Source organism: Rhinolophus hipposideros, assembly GCF_964194185.1.
Source record: "Rhinolophus hipposideros genome assembly, chromosome: 15".
NCBI classification, from domain to species: domain Eukaryota; kingdom Metazoa; phylum Chordata; class Mammalia; order Chiroptera; family Rhinolophidae; genus Rhinolophus; species Rhinolophus hipposideros.
The window spans coordinates 31,238,375-31,257,294 of NC_138061.1; positions in this window are offsets into that span (position 1 = coordinate 31,238,375).

Consider the following 18,920-nt stretch of genomic DNA (forward strand, 5'->3'; position numbering starts at 1 on the left):
TAATTTGTGTATGTTGAACCATCCTTGCATTCCAGGGATAAATCCCAATTGATCATGATGTATGATCCTTTTAATGTGTGTTTTAATATTGGTTGCTAATATTTTATTGATAATTTTTACATCTATATTCATCAGGGATATTGGTCTATAGTTTTCTTTTCTTGTCATGTCCTTATCTGGTTAAATGGTTGTTAAATGAATTAAAAGGGTAAAAAATACTAACAGTATAAGAAGAAATGACTCAGTATTGTACATGTATGATCAATAGAGATAATAATAAATATACTAGAAGTTGAGACATTTTGATATTCCTATTTTATTATTAATGCTTATCTGAATTTTTGTAACATTTTATGTATTTTATCCTTACAAAAATTTGATGATACATTTAAGGCAAGCTGTTGTTATCCCTATTTGGTAGGTAATAGAAATTTCCCTATATATAATTCAGGATAGGGCAGGTAGTGCTGTAGTAACTGATAGTCCCAAAATTGCATGGTTTAATAAAAACAATTTATTTCTTATTTATGCTACATGTTTATCTTGAATTGTCAGGGCCTCTGCTCCATGTTGTCTTCAGAATGGGTAGCTGGTTGATGGAGGCTGCACTTGCTGGAGAGTGGTAGGTGTGAGGGAAAGACAACTCCCACAATTCCAAAAAATTCACATTTTATTAGCCAAAGCAAATCACAGACAATGTGTAATTTCAAACAAGCTGGGAAGTACCATCTTACCCTATGTTCAGAAACAGGAAAATCAGAAATACCACATGAATAGCCAGGCTGTTACAGAGATATCAAGACTCAAGGCAGGATTCCTACAATCTGTACTTACCATTCTGCCTGGTGGTATAAGCCAAAATGCCTAAACTGTTGGGTAGACAAGGTAAATATCCTTTATACAAGTATTTAATTTAACAAAATAGGAGGGGAATTGGTGTCATAATTCCAATATGACAAGAACTTAAGTGAGTTGGAAATTCATGGAGAGTCGAATTTAAAATTAATTAAAATATTGGTAAAATTTGGAGAGATGTAGCTGGGGAAGGACTAGTGACAAAGAAATTTCAGGTGACGCTGATAAAGAGAAAGGAGAAGAAAAATGTTATACAAAGAAGTCACTGTATACTTGTATATAATTTATGTAAACTCAATTACAAGAAACCTGGTGGTGTGTAGGTAAACAGAGAGAGAGAGGGAGAGAGAGAGAGAGGGAGAGAGAGAGAGAGAGAGAGAGAGAGAGAGAGAGAGAGAGAGGAGAGAGAGAGAGAGAGAGGGAGAGAGAGAGAGAGGGAGAGAGAGAGAGAGGGAGAGAGAGAGAGAGGGAGAGAGAGAGAGAGGGAGAGAGAGAGGGGGGGGGATTTCAACCATGTGGAGGATTCCATCCATGTTACACTAAATGAGCCATATGTCCTGGTGGGAATGTGAGATGAGAGACTTGGATCTGTTTTCCCACCTCTTATTCTCAGTGCCCTCCTGTTTCTCAAAGTATATAGTATGAATATCACAGGAAATTTGGCATGATCTAATGTTTAGCACAAATTTTTCCTGCAATTTGATCCCTAAGCCTAAGCCAAATACTTCACAACTTGTTCAACTAAAGAAACGACATTTTTCAGTGTTAAAGAATAAACTAGCTATGTAGGACTTGTGTGTTTATTTATCAACCTGAGAGATCATCAATCTCCAAAAGAGAGTCTTCTGAGTAATTTCCAAGGATAATTTGGCTATCTGTGAGGTTCAACTTATGTTTTGACTTTAGGACCTAACCACTATAGACTATGAATTCATAAGTCAGTCCATGGTATAAAACAATAGTGTTCAAAGGTGGGTAGGGGAGAAAATAATACAATTTACATTTCTGTTTATTATTAACTTCATTTCTTTAAAGCATATGTATATTTATAGTATATATCATATTAACACAATAGTGCATGTATAATATTCATAAATAAATACTCATATATGTGGGGTACCTGCTCAAAAACTATGGATATATAATCACAAACATTTGGAAATCACTGACAGAATCAATTGTTCAGAAATGTAAAGGAGCACAAGTGTTAAGATGACCATAAATAGATTTATCTCAATGGTAAGAATGATCCACATCAGAAAATTTTGAGGAATTATGAAGTAAGTTTGTCCAGATAGGTTGGGAATAAATATGGACAATATCAACAAGTAAAATGATTGGAAATTAAAATTTTAATTTTGTACATCATTTGATTTTTTGTTAAAAAAAAGTTCAATTTCCTTTTGAGGGGGTGGCAATAAATTTCAATATCTCCTTTAGAAGCTCTTTATTCGGTAGTTAGCTGCAAGCACAAAGGCTGAAATTTTATGGTGGTCCATTTGTTGAATAGTTTGATTTCCAAATAATCTTGGAGAAGGAGCACCAAAAATTACCAAATTTATAAATAAATATTACAAAATTTATCAAAAAATTATAAAACAAGTTTATACTATTATAGGGCATTTAGACTGACTTTAAAAGTAGATCTTTAAGTGTGCAAACATTTCAAAAGTCCTTTCAATGACAGGGAGTAGAAGGTGAAATTGTACTGTTGTGTAGAAGTTTATCTCATAAGATCTTCATCACAGTTGTGGAATTCAATTATTTTAAATGTGTGTGACTTAGATTAATACATAAGTTATGAAAATGATATATATTACTGTAAATTATATTATAAAATTAAAAATTATATAAATTATAAATTGCTTATAAAACTTGGACTTTATTTCCATCGGCTTGTTCAAATTAACCACATCTAATTCCAAGTACATTTCTGCCATATTCATTAAAAACCATTTTTTTTTTAAAACATGACAGTGTGATCCACCAAAATTTATTATTTGGATAATTGCTACTAAAAAACTTTAATTGTTTACATTTTTAACTGAATTTATAATAGTGTAAATAATAATGTCAGATATTTTGCTTTGGGCAGAGTAAACTTGCAGAAGATTTACTTTTTTTAAAATTAAAGTTTATTGGGATGACAGTCGTTAGTAAAGTTACATAGATTTTGACTCTGAGTCGTGAACACACAATGTGATATATGGATGATGTATTACAGAGGATTTACTTTTGATTTCAAGAATTGGTATAAAAACTAAATCGTTATTGAAATTAACTGAGATTTTTATTTGAAGTATGTGATGCCACCAAGATAATACCTGCATCATTTAACTTTTTGAAAAATCACTCTTCTCCTAAAAACGCCAGTATAGTAACTACCATTACTTCAATTTTCTTAAATGTTTAAGAAAGCTTGGATTTGAAAATTAATCACTTGGTTTAAATAAATGTATCTCTTGGTTTAAATAAAAAGTCATGTTTCACAGTGGATACCTGCTTGTGATAAATGGCCATCTTTAGAGATATCCGCCTTAAAATACCTCCCAACAGTTAAAGTTGACGGTAATGCTTCTTCTTCGGTAGATATGTCTTCTATGATTTTCATAAGCTTAATGATTTTGCAATGGCACCATGGTATTGGGTAAATGTCAACAAACATTTTATATGTGATCATTATCACCTTGTTGAGAAACAAAAACAAAATTCAATTCTCAAAATTTTATTAAATGCATACTTCTTTCTTTAGCTCTTTACTGCCAAAGGGATTTGCTGTAAAATAAATGGACATAACAAAAAAATAAATAGGCATAGATTTATACCCTAAAATAAGTGATAAACTGCTATAAGAAAGCCAGGCTACTCTCTATACACTCCATCTCAGGACTGTTCATCCTCTCACCATAGAGACTTCATGCATATAACAGCTTCCCCTCTTCAGTATTGACCTTGCCAACTGGTGGCTTGATACCTTTATGTTTTGTCCTGATTTTGGCCACAACTGGCAACAGGGTCATCTGCACCCCTCACCTCTCTCAATACCACTCAAGGCTGGAAAGAGTTAGCTCTCCCAGTGGCTAGTATTTGATAGTACTTTATTTTGTTGGTGAATGGTTTACATGCATTGCATTTTGGAAGGTGAGCGAAAAGAGTTAGTATTGAGTCCAGTGTACTGAGTGGAAACTACTGGATATTCACAAAGTATATCTATAAAAATGTAAATGTAATTATAATACTTTCACTTGAGTTTAAATGGTTGGATATATTTAGTAAAAGTATTTTTAATAGGTTTCAAATACAAAATTCAAAAATTGATCATCTCTCAATGGTTTCATGAATTTTGATTTCTACCTTATCAATTCTAGTATTAGAAGCAGTTTTGTGTTCTGCATGATTAACAGTAGTACTTCAATACAATTTTTGTGCTCTGATCATTGACTAATCTTTAACAATGCAATTTCTAGCATCATTTAAATATTCCTTTCTTTTGCCAAGTAAACAGTCACTTTTTCATCACTGTATATTTTGACCTAATCTCTGAATTTAGGAACATGTTTCTGTAGAGCTCTCTTATTCATAGTGACTCTAGATCCATTTTGAATGTGTTAATATTGCCTGTTGGTCTTCCCTAATGTCTCACCTCTCACCTCCTTTCTCAGTCCCACTTTGCAGTCATTTGATTTCTACCTTTCTCAATATGCTCTAATTTATCCTTATTCATTTTAAATGTAAAAGTCAAAAACAAGAATGAAACACAAATCTTTCCTGAGAACATGTCCCAGTGACCTCTTACTAATTTTTAAAAATATGCTCTGTGCCTAATTTTCTGCTTCTTGTTTATTGCAATGTGGAGACTTTAATTTATTTTTTTAATACTTAGCTTTTTCCTCTGATGCCAGCTAAGTTGGGTTTTAACTTTTGCCATATTTGACAGACAGTTTGAGGTCAGATACATTCAGTTGTAGTCTGATATTCCAAATTGATAATCCTATCCAACTTTGTATTTTTTAAATTTAATGTAGAAGATGCCCACATAACTTAATTAGTGTATTCCTCTGGTCTTAGGCAAAACTGCTGTGAGCCATGTGTTTTCTTACTTTCTAACAGATATACACATATTTTGATCATTACTGCTTAAGCCCTCCAACTGATTATTAAACATAGGGGATGTAATCAAAGTCTCAAAATGAAGATTCTCTTGGTGCTTCCTTTTCTACAAGCCCAAAAAACCCCTAAATTCTTCTGACCTGATTTGCATTTAGTGCTCTATTATGCATAGGTTTTCCAGAAACATTTTTTTCATCCTTTCCAGTTAAGCACATCTAAATATCTTATTGAGAAAGACTATAAAGCTTTTGAAAATATAAACAGACTAGTTTTTTTTTAAGTAAATAAATTTGAGTTGAGATATTTGAAGAATTTCTATGGAAAAAGTGAACAAAATAATCAGTTAAACCACAATTTGAATTTCTTCAAGACCCTGAAAACTTAAACACAAGTGGTTCTGTCTTAGACATAGATTTGGTAAGTCTGAGAAGAATAGTACTATAGCAAGGGGGAAATGCTTCAGAGGTGAGAGGATTTTGTTGTTTTTTGTTTGTTTGTTTGTTTGGAGTTTTTCCTTTGTTTTTAATAATACATTTGGGAATCATTGTACAAAACTTCAAAAGAGATCTGGTCAACACCATTGGAAGAGAAGAAATGGGGATTGTGTAGTAGCCACATGGTATAATGCAGAAGGACAGGTGACGTTTATGACTAGGCAACTTACCCCACCTTCCTGAAGCCTTATTTTCCTCATGAGTAAGATAAGGAGAGTATCCTAATTATAAATTGAAGTACAATTATACTGAATTATGATGAATGTAGTGTGCCAGAGTCATTAAAACTGTTGAGCAGAAACAAATTAAAGAAAAAAGAAGGAAAAGCCCAGGATCAGTGCTAAATCAGATGAGATGCCAATATCTCAGCTATTAGCCAGGTAGGCTGACCTATGAGTTAACTAAATGTGCCTGCTTTTGTAAAGCATCTTGTTGAGGGAGGTTCTCTTGGCTTCTTTTCTATGATTTATAGTCTTTTATTCTTGATTCCTTTTGATAATTTCTTCTCTTGTCATCAGTGAGGCAACACATCAGGAACATCTCTCACAGGACATTAAAAGATAGTAGGTCTCAGCTAGCTCTGTTCTAATATTTAGAGGGAAAAGACCTAACTTAAATGATCATAGTTAGACCTCTGGAGCCAAAATTAGGGAGGGAACTAAGGGGCAACAAGGAGAGGAGGCCTCTAGGCATGCTTATGCCCTAGGCTTTAACACAAAGGAGAAATGAAGTCATTAGGTCAGGGGTTTCTATTTGAGAGTTTGAGACCAAAGCCACCTAGATTCAGGAGTTCCAAATAAGAGTCTGGGGATAAAATCCCAGAGTAATAATTGTGTGCCATCTCCTGGAAGTTCCCTCCTACACATCTTTCTGATGAACCTACAGTAGCTAGAGTTTCAAAGTAACCACTCAAATCTACTATCTTCACCCACAAAAACCTAATTATGGCTGAAAAATGCACAAGTAGTATAAATTTGAATCCAGGACCCTGAAATCAAAGTATCATGTGATAGAAAAAAAAAAGAATAAAATGATGAGTTTGTTCCTAGTCCTGGGGGAAGGGCTAGCCCTAGGACATATTTTAATAAAGAATCTATATATTCTTATATATATTCTTCTGCCTTTCTCTTATATGTCCTCTCTAACTGCTACAGCCCTACACCTGAGGTCCTTAGGAAGCCCATGTCAACATAATCTCCTAAGATATTATGACATTATGATTTCCCAGTCTAGTTTGCTGTACTCCTCAAATATCTGTAAGTTTCTAATTTCCTACCTCCCACCTCCACTCATGTTTTCTATACAGCTGGCTCAGATGGATATGAAGGAAAGCAGCTGATTAAAACAATTCACAGAAAGATTTGAATGAGTGATCTTTCACGCATTCCCACGTAGTTTATTGGAAGAGGAAGCTTGTTAACGCAAATCTATCATCAGTGAAATTTTTATAGAATGTATCAAAGAGAAAAAGAAAAAGAAAAATCAGACTTTGAAGGTTCAGGGAAGAGTAGGAGAAATTCAACTCAATTTTGTCTGGCCATTTGATTCTTAAGTATGGTCTTACTGTAGCTTATAGAATTTCTCAGCATACCAAGATTAATAACAACGGTTCTCATGCAGCAATTCAAATGAGGGTAAAAAATGCATGCATCTATGCTCTTGTGTGTATGTGTGTAATGGAAGCAGATTTGATGATAAGGACAAGAGTGATGAATTACTTGTAGATTGAGGCCTGCCCACCATTGATGATGCATGATGCTGGTTAAAAACAAAAATTAATTCTAGCACTTACATGAAAGGTCTTAAATGTGAAATAGGCGTTTTCTTCTGATTGGCTAATGATGGCATTTATTAGTAAGAGACTGATAACACAGGGCAGCATTAGGACAGTTGTATCGGTTAACCTTCATTGAGCAACAAACCACTCCACAATATAGTGTCTTAAAGTAATAATCATTTATTTTCCCATGATTCTGTGGGTCAACAATTGGAATGGGCTCAGCTGGAAGGTTCTTATTCTGGTTTTGCCCAGGCTTACCTATAGGGCAGCAATTAAATAAGGACTGGATTGTCTAAGGTGGCCTTCCTCAACATGTATTGTGATAAGTGGGTTTTGGACTGGACACCTCTCTTCGCCTCCATATGACCTGTCTATCAAGCTAGCTTAGACTCACTCACATGAAAAGAGCATTCCAAAAGGGCAAGAATGGAAGTTTCGAAGCTGTCTGTGGCCAGGACTCAGAATACACACAGCGTCACTTGCTCACTTTCATCACATTCTATTGGGCAAAAAAAAGAGTCAGTCAAATGTAGGGCAAAAAAAATATTTGGGCAAATATTGGGCAAAAAAAAAGAGTCCCATCAAATGTAGGGATGGGAAAAAAACCCAACCTCTTAATGAGGACTGCTGCAAAGAACCATTTTTTAATCTACCATAAAGAATCAGGAGTAGCACAAAAGGTTTTAAATGATATTCTATTTGAGGTGTTTTCCTTCTTCTTTATTACCCTCTCCTTAGTCCAATAAAATATATATATTTTTTTATTTGTAGAAAAATCACACTGGGCAAGTTTATATTCTAATTATAATCTAGGCTTATGGGAACTGAGATGTGAGGTTGCTGATTATTCCATTTTAGGAAAAGTGAACAAAGCTATGTTTAATAGGTTTTAGAACATTTCAAGAACGACGTGATCTGTTTTTTCCAATAAATGGTCTCTAGTGGCACACTATGGAAGAACTGTAATCACTATAAAATTCATTGTATATCTTCTGAAGTTTTTATTTTAAACTGTTGGAGCAGATGTGCTAAGTAAGATATTTGCTTCACACATTTTCCAAGTATTTAAAGAATGTGTTTCTCTTGTATCCCTTGGGACACAGATTTATGTTTCCTACCCCTCTTTGTAAGGTCTTGAAAGCTTTTTTTTTTCTGGTTGAACATCTTGTTCCCTTATTTATTTATTTATTTATTTATTTATTTATTTATGCTAAAGGGAAAAATGTTTAGGGGACTATTTTATTAGTGTTTGTAATGAGAACATTTATGAGAGGTATGAATTTCTGTGGTGAGCTTCTGGTCATGATTCATGAAGGAATGTAACAGCTACAGTTATGTTTTGAAAAGTTAGTCTGGGTGTCCCACAATCAAGCTCTGCAAGTCACAGATGCTGGCTATGCCCATAAAATAAGATGATCAGAGACTCAGTCTAAACCAGTTTTGCACTAGAGCCAAAACAACAATTCTGAAGAACAGCAAATACCTATCCAAACAATGGAGATAGTGGGTATAACGGGAACAGGCACTTGTCATCAGGAAATAGAAGAAAGAAACAGCCCTAGGATAGAAAAGGGGCCTTGTACCGTCAGTCTCTCTAGTCTTGAACTAAATGTTTATCTCCATCTGTTTTTGTGCTTTCCAAAATTCAATTCTTTGGGGTAAAAGCTCTGATTAGAGATGTGATAGTTTCTATTCCCTATAAAACAAAATTTGTGGCTACAGTCCTCAAAGAATCACTCCTTTGTCTGTTTGTTTTGTTGTTTCCAGATGAATTTTCATGCTGTTTTTTTTTTGCTCATTTATATTTTAGCATTTTGAAACAATAAATGCATTATTGCTCTTATGACATGAGTTGGATTACATAGGAAATCAGCATGACCACTTATTCGAGGCCACCTATCCATTTTACAAGAAGCAAAACTTACAAAAACATAAGGTACCATTTGCAAGTCACATATAAATTAAACAAAATCCAGGCAAGAAGAGTTTTTTACGTTAAAATTGATTGCTTTCTTACATATCTAGCCCATTTGACATAAACCATGAACTCAAGGAAGGTGAGTTCCTGCTGTCAACTAGATGTGTCTGTTTTCTTTTATTATTATTATTATTTTTAATTTATTGGGGTGACAATTGTTAGTGAAATTACATAGATTTCAGGTGTACAATTCTGTATTACATCATCTATAAATCCCATTGTGTGTTCACCACCAAGAGTCAGTTCTCCTTCCTAGATGTGTCTATTTCTAATGCATGTTGCTAAGTAAGATATTAATATTATCTAATGAAGTTTCAATGACTCATTAGACATTATGTATGTAAAAAACTCTTTGCCGTGAGTGTGAATCTTTCATAAGATCTCAGATAACATATTAAGCATTTCATAAATACCATCTTTTGAAGAGAATCCCAGAATTGGTCTTTTTTATTTCCATTCTAAAAGTACTGCAACGAACTCAGTGAGACCCTCTGTTTCCCATTTTTTCTTTCTTATCTTGTTCCTCTAAAACTGTCGTGGTGTCAGGTGCATAATGGGAGTCACAGTAACTGCAATGCAAATGATATTATAAAGATATTGTTTAGTGGTTACCAGAGGGTAAAGGGGGTGGGGGAGGGAGATGAGGGTAAGGGGGATCAAATATATGGTGATAGAGGGGGAGCTGACTCTGGGTGGTGAACACACAATGGGATTTATAGATGATGTGGTACAGAATTGTACACCTGAAATTATGTAATTTTATTAACAATTGTCACCCCAATAAAATTTTTTAAAAAATAAATAAAATGTAAATTAAAAAAAAAAGAAAAAAAGACATTATAATCATCTAAAGTTCAGGTCCTTGTCATGTACACTGGTCCTGCCAGATAAAACTGGTTCTTGTTTTTGTCTAGCCACAGGTGCAATATACTGTTTCTTGTGAAACTGAAACAAACTAGGGAAGTGCCTCACATTGTATTCTGGAGGAGGTCTTTCCCCTAGATATCTATTCTGCCTCAGAGACACAAAGGTTGGAAAATACAGGACTCTAAGAGGCATATGATACACAGAGGAGAAGTGCCATAGTGAGTCAATTGGTGCTCTGGAAAGATAATAAAGAGTAAGGCAAAATAAATATGTAAGAGACATTGACTAGTTACTTTTCAAAATGGGCAAAAGATATCAATCTATAGATTCAACAGGTTCTCTGACCCCCAAGTAGATTTCCAAGCAGGAAAATAACCAAAAAATGCATACCTTGGTGCATCATAGAAAAAGTACTGAATATTAAAGACATAAAAATTTTTAAAAGCAGCCAGGAAACAAAACAATATATTACCTGAAGAGGAACAACAATAAGATCAACTGTGATATGTCATCAGAAATAACGGAAGCTAGAAAACAATGGAATAATATCTTTAAAATAGAGAATGATGATGCCGACCAACCTAGAATTCTATATCAGCACGCATAACCTATAAAAGTGAAAAACTATAAAGAAATTTTCAGACAAGCAAAATCTCAGAGATTTGATAATCAAACTCATATTAAAGAAAATACTAAAGTGTATTCTTCAAAGACAAAACAAATTATCTCCAATGAGAACAAAGCTCTGCAAGAAGGAATAAAGAACACAGAAGGAGGTAAAAACAAAATGAATATTGACTACATAATGCAATAATAATAAAATATCTTGTGGGATTTAATAATAAATTAAATTGTATGCAATAATAGCACAAGATCTGGTGGATAGCAGGGTGAAAGGAATTAAACTATTCTTTGATCTTTGCTTTTTCTGGAAGATGTAAATTGCTAATTTTATAAAACTTTAATAAATCAAGTTCAGATGCCCTAATCTCCATGGTAACCACTAAAAGAATAGTAAAAGAATGTATAACTAGTAAAATAAGAAAGGGAACATAATAGAAACACACACACAAGAAATAAAAAATAAAACTATAATGAATAAAAAAAGAAATAAGACAGGAGACATGAACAGAAAATGAATATTAAGGTGATAAATTTAAACACAAGCAAAACAAATAGGAATAAATACTCCATTAAAAAAATAACAAGCTGTCAAATTTGATAAAAGGAAAAAATATATGCTTCTTATAAGAGTCATAATTTAAATATAAGAATACATAAAGTTTCAACATAACGGAAGAAATAATTAAACAAAAGCAACTGTGGCTATACTGATATGACAAATTTACTTTGAAGTGATAAATAATTTTAGAGATAAAAATAAATATTTCATAAAGAAAGGTCAATATAACAGGAAGATATAACCATTTTTTAAAAAATGCATTCAATGACAGCCTCAATATCTATGAAGTAAAAATTAACAGAAGTAAAAGAGGAATAAAATTAGTAAAATTCTGGAAAGGTTGACAAAGAATAAATAGAGAAGGCATAAATAGCCAATTCAGCAATGATAATGATAATGATAGTAAGAGGACACTCAGACTACTTATGATACTGTAGATAAATGAGGTAAAATGAAAATGTTGATAAAATGGAGACAGGATGAATTAGAACATTTGAATTAGTCCTATATCTATTAAAAGAATACGAGCAGGTTACAGTCCAGAGGCAAAGGCTCACTAAAAGATTGACCCTAATCACAGGATATAGAATGCTTCTCACGCCCACAGCCTACAACCACAATACTAAGGCCTATCCACAACAGTGAACTATGGACATTGGGTGACAATGCTATGTCTATGTAGGTTCATCAGTTGTAACAAATGCACCACTCTGCTGGGGGATGTTGGTCATGGGGGCGGCTGCGCATGTGAGGGGCAAATTCCACTCACTTTTGCTGTGAACCTAAAACTTCCTCTAAAAAATAAAGTCTATTAAAATAAAAAAAATTAAAATAGGTTCCTTTTGTTACCAGAACCCCAATATTTTTCCTTGAGTCTACTCGCCTGCGTGCTCTGGCCCAAAGAAATGCATGAGCAGAAGTTGCAGTATAGAAAGAAAATAATAGTTTAATATTGAATTGGCCAATTTGGAGGTGGGGAGCTAATGCTCTAAAGACCCAATTCCCCAGTGTCATGTGGGATACAGATTGTACAGGGCAAAGTCACAAGCCACTGTGGATTAGGGGTTAGGGGTCATGCTGGGAGCTGATTGGTCAAAGGTGAGGTTAGGGTAATGAATCACTTCTTCAGGTCTTGAGGACAGTTCTGACATCTTTTCGGGTGTCCCTCTGTCCAGTCTCATGGGAAAGTAGCCAGGGGGTCATTTCACCTTAGGGCTTAGGAGCTGAAACATAACTTAGGCCAAGATGTTATCTTTATCCTGCCAGAGGCGCGCTCTGTGTGACCATTATTTAGGTCTGGGCTACTGTCTTCTGCTGCCTCGGCAGTTGCTGATTATCGTGGGGAAAGGTTAGGTCTCTGAGGGGTATAGAGAGTGAGACAGGGATATGATTTTTAGAGGTAGGATTTAAAACTAAATTTAATCAAAGTCATAAGGACCCTCAGTTTTACTTTTGCATTTTTACTTCATGTCCTGTATGTGAAATGTTGAAAGATTGATTTATGTCTCTGGACTCTGCTGGAGGCTTCTGAACACTGGGAAGAGTGTAAGTGTAGCTAGTTCGTTGGTGTCCTCAGATACTATCTTGAAGCTAAAAAGGGCCAAGGGAACATAAATTAATCACCAACCTCAAGGTTAGACAAGAGACTTGAGACATGGCTGTGCACAAATATTGGTTTTGCGACCTACTTTCGTGGCAAAGCCTCTAAAGGCACCAGTCTGTTCTTTGGTTATTAAACTCTGGCCTATCCCTTAAGCAAAACTTGAAGGAACTATTGAAGCTTTTCCTGTGTCAACATATGATGAATCTGGATTCTTATCTCCCTGATAAATGCAATGATGTGTTAACACCTTCGTGATTCATATGGGAGAAAAATAGAAATTAAGATCACAGAATTGTTTTTATAAGCAATATTTTGAATGCAATCATTTTCTGGTTCCAAGATGATATCTCAGAGTGTATAACTCACAGAGTTAGTCTAATCACCTCTCCTACCCCATTCCTAATGCTGTTTTTAGCAACTGACCAATTGTTTAGCATTCAGCTGTTTTGACAGCTGATAGGAAAGTAGTAAAAAAAAAATGTTAGGTTGAATAATAACTAGGGATGCCAGATTTAGATTTTGAAATATAGAAATTGGGGAGATAACAGTCTGGAAATGTGGAATGTGGAAGTGGGGAGGCATGCACAGGACATCCAAATGACTGATGGACTACATATTAACTTTGAGAAGAAAGAGACAGACTGTCACATATCTGACAAAAGCAAGTGTTGAGAATGCAGCAAGAATGCAGGAAAGAGTGGGGGGGGAGGGTAGCCTCCTAGAAGTCCAAATGGATACTTAACATTTTCACATATTAAAACACTGACTTAGTTTTTATGAGAGCTTCAAGTCTATCATCTCAGAATTACATACAATTCTAAAATCATTGTGATTCCATCTAAAAGCATATGACACATTTAAATAGCACACATGGACTTCCTTCAGCAAATATCCCACAAAAAGACTGTGCTGACAAACTGAACATAGAGTTACATAAAAAAAAAAAATGGTAGGAAAAAGACAAACACATGAACCTTTAAAACAGAGCAATTTCAGGCTATTTAGTATAGGGCTAAAAGACTCAAACACTTAATTAGGGCCTACAGGTATCATTGCATTGAAGCTGCCAGAAATATTGATTCTGAGTCCATCCAGAAAAAAATAAATTGTCTAGACCATAGCCTAACTAAAAAGACAAAAGTATACGGAATTCATTTTAGAAATGTTTCCACTTCCAGAATAATTAAAACATGAAAGCGTTGCCGTTACAAACCTACTCTTCCTAAAAAAGAAAAAGTAAAAGATAGCTACATTTGAGGAACACCTGTTTTGCGCCAAGAATGTCATACATTAATGCTAATCCTCATAATAATCTTGCAGAGTATTTATTATTATCTTCTTTAAAGATAAACAGACGGAGGTTCAGGGAAGCTAAATTTTACAACTTGTGAATGACGGAGCTAGAGTTCAACCTCACTGTTCGATTCCCTGCTCATACTGCCTCTCAACTAGATTATCCCTAAGGATTTCTGAGGGCTGAAATCTTACCATTGCAATAAGTTACCCTAAAAATAAATGTAGTTGTGGACAAAGTGTTTTCTTTGTCTTTCATGTAAAAACAAGACATTGTAGAGTAGTAAGAAGAGCAGGCTCCCATATCAACCCACCTGGATAGGGGCTACCTGTCCTGCTTTATGCCAACATGTGACCTGGCACAGTAACCATTTTAAACCCTAGTGTCTTCCTCCAACAGTACAAATTGTGCAGCAATAGCAGCTACCTTATAATGACTACAGGAGATTCTTCATGTGACATACTAATTGATACCCTAATGCTAGCTAATACTACTTTACTATTGACCACACATATCTGAGCACCTATTTCCTTCTGGATAATCTTCTAATCAAAGATGATTAAGGCCTCCAACCCTCAATTAGCTGATAATCTAGTGGAGAAGGAATGCAAACAAATATAATAACTTACTAGAAGGGGTATAATAAATAAGTGCGCATACATATAAGAGAAAGAAAGACTCAAAACATATTTAGTTTTGTATTTACCCAAGAAGGCTTTCCAGAGATGAGTATCTTTCCATCTTGAAAAGTGACATGTGGTATCTAAATAAAGCAGCCCTTTCAGGGCATATGTGCTGTTGCCTGCTTCAAATACATTTTCTTGGAATGGTTCACATATGGATGAAGTCAGTGCTTCTATTAAAATCCTTCAAAGTCCTTTTCGCATTATCGGGTAGCATTAAAACACATTTTTGCTATTTATTTTGCTACTTATTTGTAGAGAGGAAAATGTCAGGATATGATTAGTTGCGACTCCTGTATTTCCCAGATACAGTTCTTGGAAATCTACCAGCAAAAGCAGAAGCTGGTTTTATTTCCTAATTCAGTGTCATATAGAGGCAAGGGGAATGGTGGGATAGGACCCCCCACAGCCAAGGGCCCTACTTTGATAGAAAAGCAAATGCTGCTGGCTTGTGATCACGATAAAGTGGTAAATACTAGCCTTTGAGGTTAGTAGCCACTTACTTACCTGAAGGGCATGTGGCTACATGGCAGTAAACCAAGCGCCAGCCTGCTAGGCCTGTGATGAAAGATGCCACGTGGTCCTTTATGCTGTGTTACTCTAGGCAGTCCTGATCTAAGTTCTCATTAGAGAGGCTTAATGAACTTATCAATCCTAAGGGTGGCTGGAAGGAGGGGTATTGCAATGAATCATCTGCTCTGGCTTTCTTTTTACATTACTCAAAATCACTAAATATTCGCCCATCTCCATTTCCTTCTGTGCTCAATCCCTGTTTGAGACAAATCTTAAACCAAGGAAAAGGAACTTCCCGTAGTAGAGTGGCATCAAGGGCCACATGGAGAGGAACCATTCTCTGACAGGGAAATGTCCCATGTTTAACCTTAAATAAAACATCATAATTTGAGACTAATGAAAAATGGTATGTCAGCAGAGTCATGTTACTACAAAGGCTACCACCACTCATATTTTACAGGAGAAATTGGCAAAAGGAATCCAAACATCAGGTCCAATTTCATAGGTAGTTCTAATATTCATAACCTGTACTCTTGAGCTTTTAGGAGGGCATTTCCCTCACCTTTAAACATCTATAGACTCTGGAATTCTTTTTACATATGACACTCATGCAAGCATTTTTTTTCTGATTAAAAGAGTAGCAAATGTACATTGTACAAAATTTGAAAGATACAGAAAAGTACGAGGAAAAGATGAAAGTCATCCATGATTCTATTCTCAGCAAGAATCATATTTAAGAGTTGCAGGCTTAGCAATATTCTGGTTTGGTTTTCCGCTTCAGTTACACTGGAATAAAAATTAAATAAGAAATACAGACCTCAAGGTCTGTAACATTTGGGGGTAATAGGGAGAGAAAAATTAAAAATATCAAACTTGAATAAATAAACGGAAAATTCCTATTTGTTTTTCCTTCAGTTTTTCTTTCACTGGGAAACTCAAGTACTTTCTGGTTGATTGTCAGCATTAACTGGTCAGGCAGAGGATAGGTGTCAAGTACCTGATCTGTGGACAGGTCGTTTTTTCCTATGTCAGAAATGGCCTTTCTTTTTTTAAAGGCCGTCTTTTAATGTCTCGTGATTGTAGGAGCTGCACAAAGTGAAATAATCAGCCCCACCCTCCCCTCCAAAGGAAAAAAAAAATGAAACAAAACCCACAGAAACCAGCAGGATAAGATGTGAGTGGATTTTTCCTAATCTTTAAGAAACAATTATGAGAAATGGCTGTGAGAAAACTTAAGGAAAATGTTCTTCTCCTTATCTGAGTAGGCTATGTTTGTGCATTGCTGCATGGACTTAGTACTTTGTCTGTAATTTTTAAGGTATGTTTATGTTATAGACGGTCTGTTGGGCTGTAATCCATCAAATTTCTAAAGTTAAAACCCCACATTCTGGGTACTGTGCTTTCTGAGGTAGAAGTGTTATAGTGTACGTCTGAAGAGTTCTATTGATCCTTAAAGAGGTTCTTGATCAGGAATTCACAGCAACTTAGACGTTCTGATGATTTAATTTAAGGTGTAGAGATGGCATAGCATGGTGAAAAGCGCCGAGTAGACTTGGATTCAAATTCCGTACTTGTGTTTCCTAGCTTTAAAAAAATACACTGTAAACTCTCTGAGTGTTTTTCTTTATAACAGGAATAATAATACCCATTTTACAGGTCTGTGGTGAGAATTAGAAATAAGGAGCACACCATGACACACACGAAGTAGACAGTCAATAAGTAGAAAATGTATTAACATCCTTTATATAGGATGTTAGTGATCAGACAAAAACTGGTCATTGTTTGTGGAGGAGAGGTAGTTACTATAAATAGGAAATATCTAACACACAGAAATATATTTTTCTCTGTGTCTTTCCTTATCTCCTATCCTTGCCTGAAGCCATTAGTGAGGGGAGATGTTGCAGGGCTCAGTGACAAAGAGCAGGATGGTAGTGCAATGAGTGAGAGGATGAGGAGGGTGTCTCTGTGGGTGATTGTGGCCTGGCCTGCAGAATCAGAGCCTGAGAAGGGTAAGGAGGGCATCCATGCAAGGTGGTAGACCAGCCTGGCAGGGTGTCAGAAACCAAGAAGAGGGAGGGGGGCAGGCACAAGGGGTCAGTGCTGACAAATGTTTAGAGGAAAAGAAAAAGTTCCATGGCACAATATGTCTAGGAAGCACTAGATTTTACAGGTTTGTTTTCTACAGGACTGTTCAGAACCTTTAATGCACTTATTTACATGTCCATTTTCCAATAATAACAGTCATGCCATGGAGCTCTTTCTTTACAAAAACTCTCTTATGACCACTTATCTGTGATAAAAGACTTGTTTATATTTTCAAATCTATCATGAGCTGATACTTTTGTAAAAATGAATTAGTAAAAGAACGAAACAATAAAACAAAGACTTCAACTCAAACCTTCAAAGTTTATGAGATTTCTGGAGATGATGAATGACTGTCAAATAGTGGTGAACGTTTCTAAAAGCGTGGTTTCAATTTCTATGTTCAACTTGTCAGGCCAAGAATTTAACTATCTGCACATGGGCACTGAACTAGTCTTTGAGTAAGACTGCTGTAAGTCAACACCCAGTCCCTTGGATTTTGCAGATGAGGAAACTGGCTCAGCGAGACAGAGAGACCAGTACAAAGACACAAAATTATGGAGGGAGACAGTTACTACTAATGCCCAAGACTCCTGACAAAAATAAAGATGCTCTCTAATATTCTTTGTGTTAATAACCTCCAGGAAGGCAAGGACCAAATGCGTCTTCTCATTCTATCAGTACTTATCAGTATGATGCTTGAGTATAGTAGACTCTCAAATATTAAATAAATGCATAAGTAAATGTCCAAGTGACTATTTGAACCACCATCTCTATTAACTGTTTGTTTTTAAATTAATTGACTATTTTAACGTTACCATTTTAATGTTTTCGCCACACTGGTTTATGTGTACTCATTGAATTTTTTGTGTCAAGACATTTGGAACAGTATCTTCCTTCCTAATTTTTATACACCTATTATAAGACAATTTTAGGTGGAGGAAAATGTTAAGCTGAAATCCAGAATGTGAAAGCCTAGAAAAAAAAAATCTGGAAGGGAGGGTGGTATGGGATGTGAGAGAGTGAGACAGGTAGATCATAGGCACAACTCTTGTGTTTGTATTTTTTTAAGTCTTTTGAAATTAAATCAATATTAGGGAAACTTAATCAAATTCTTCCCCTCCTCTGACCTGAAATCAGGTGGCTGCTTTCAGATAACAGCAATAGACAGAAACAGTTCCATCAAAGGGAGAGCTGTTTCCTAAGAGTTAGTCTTGTCAAAGGAATAATTAACACTTCTTCATAAACTGAAAAGAGCTCTCTCACTTCCCACCCCCATCACCACTACATTAACGTATTTGTGAGAATGGTTAGCCAAGGGGAAAAAAGTCTCATAGTAGCCTAAGAAATACAAATATTTCTATGAGTTTTATTACTCAAATTAACAGCAAGAGGGATTTTTGTGTTAAAGAACAAAAGATTGCATAAAAAATCTTCTAAATACCACACCTCTCTCTGCCTTCAGCACAATGCAAAGA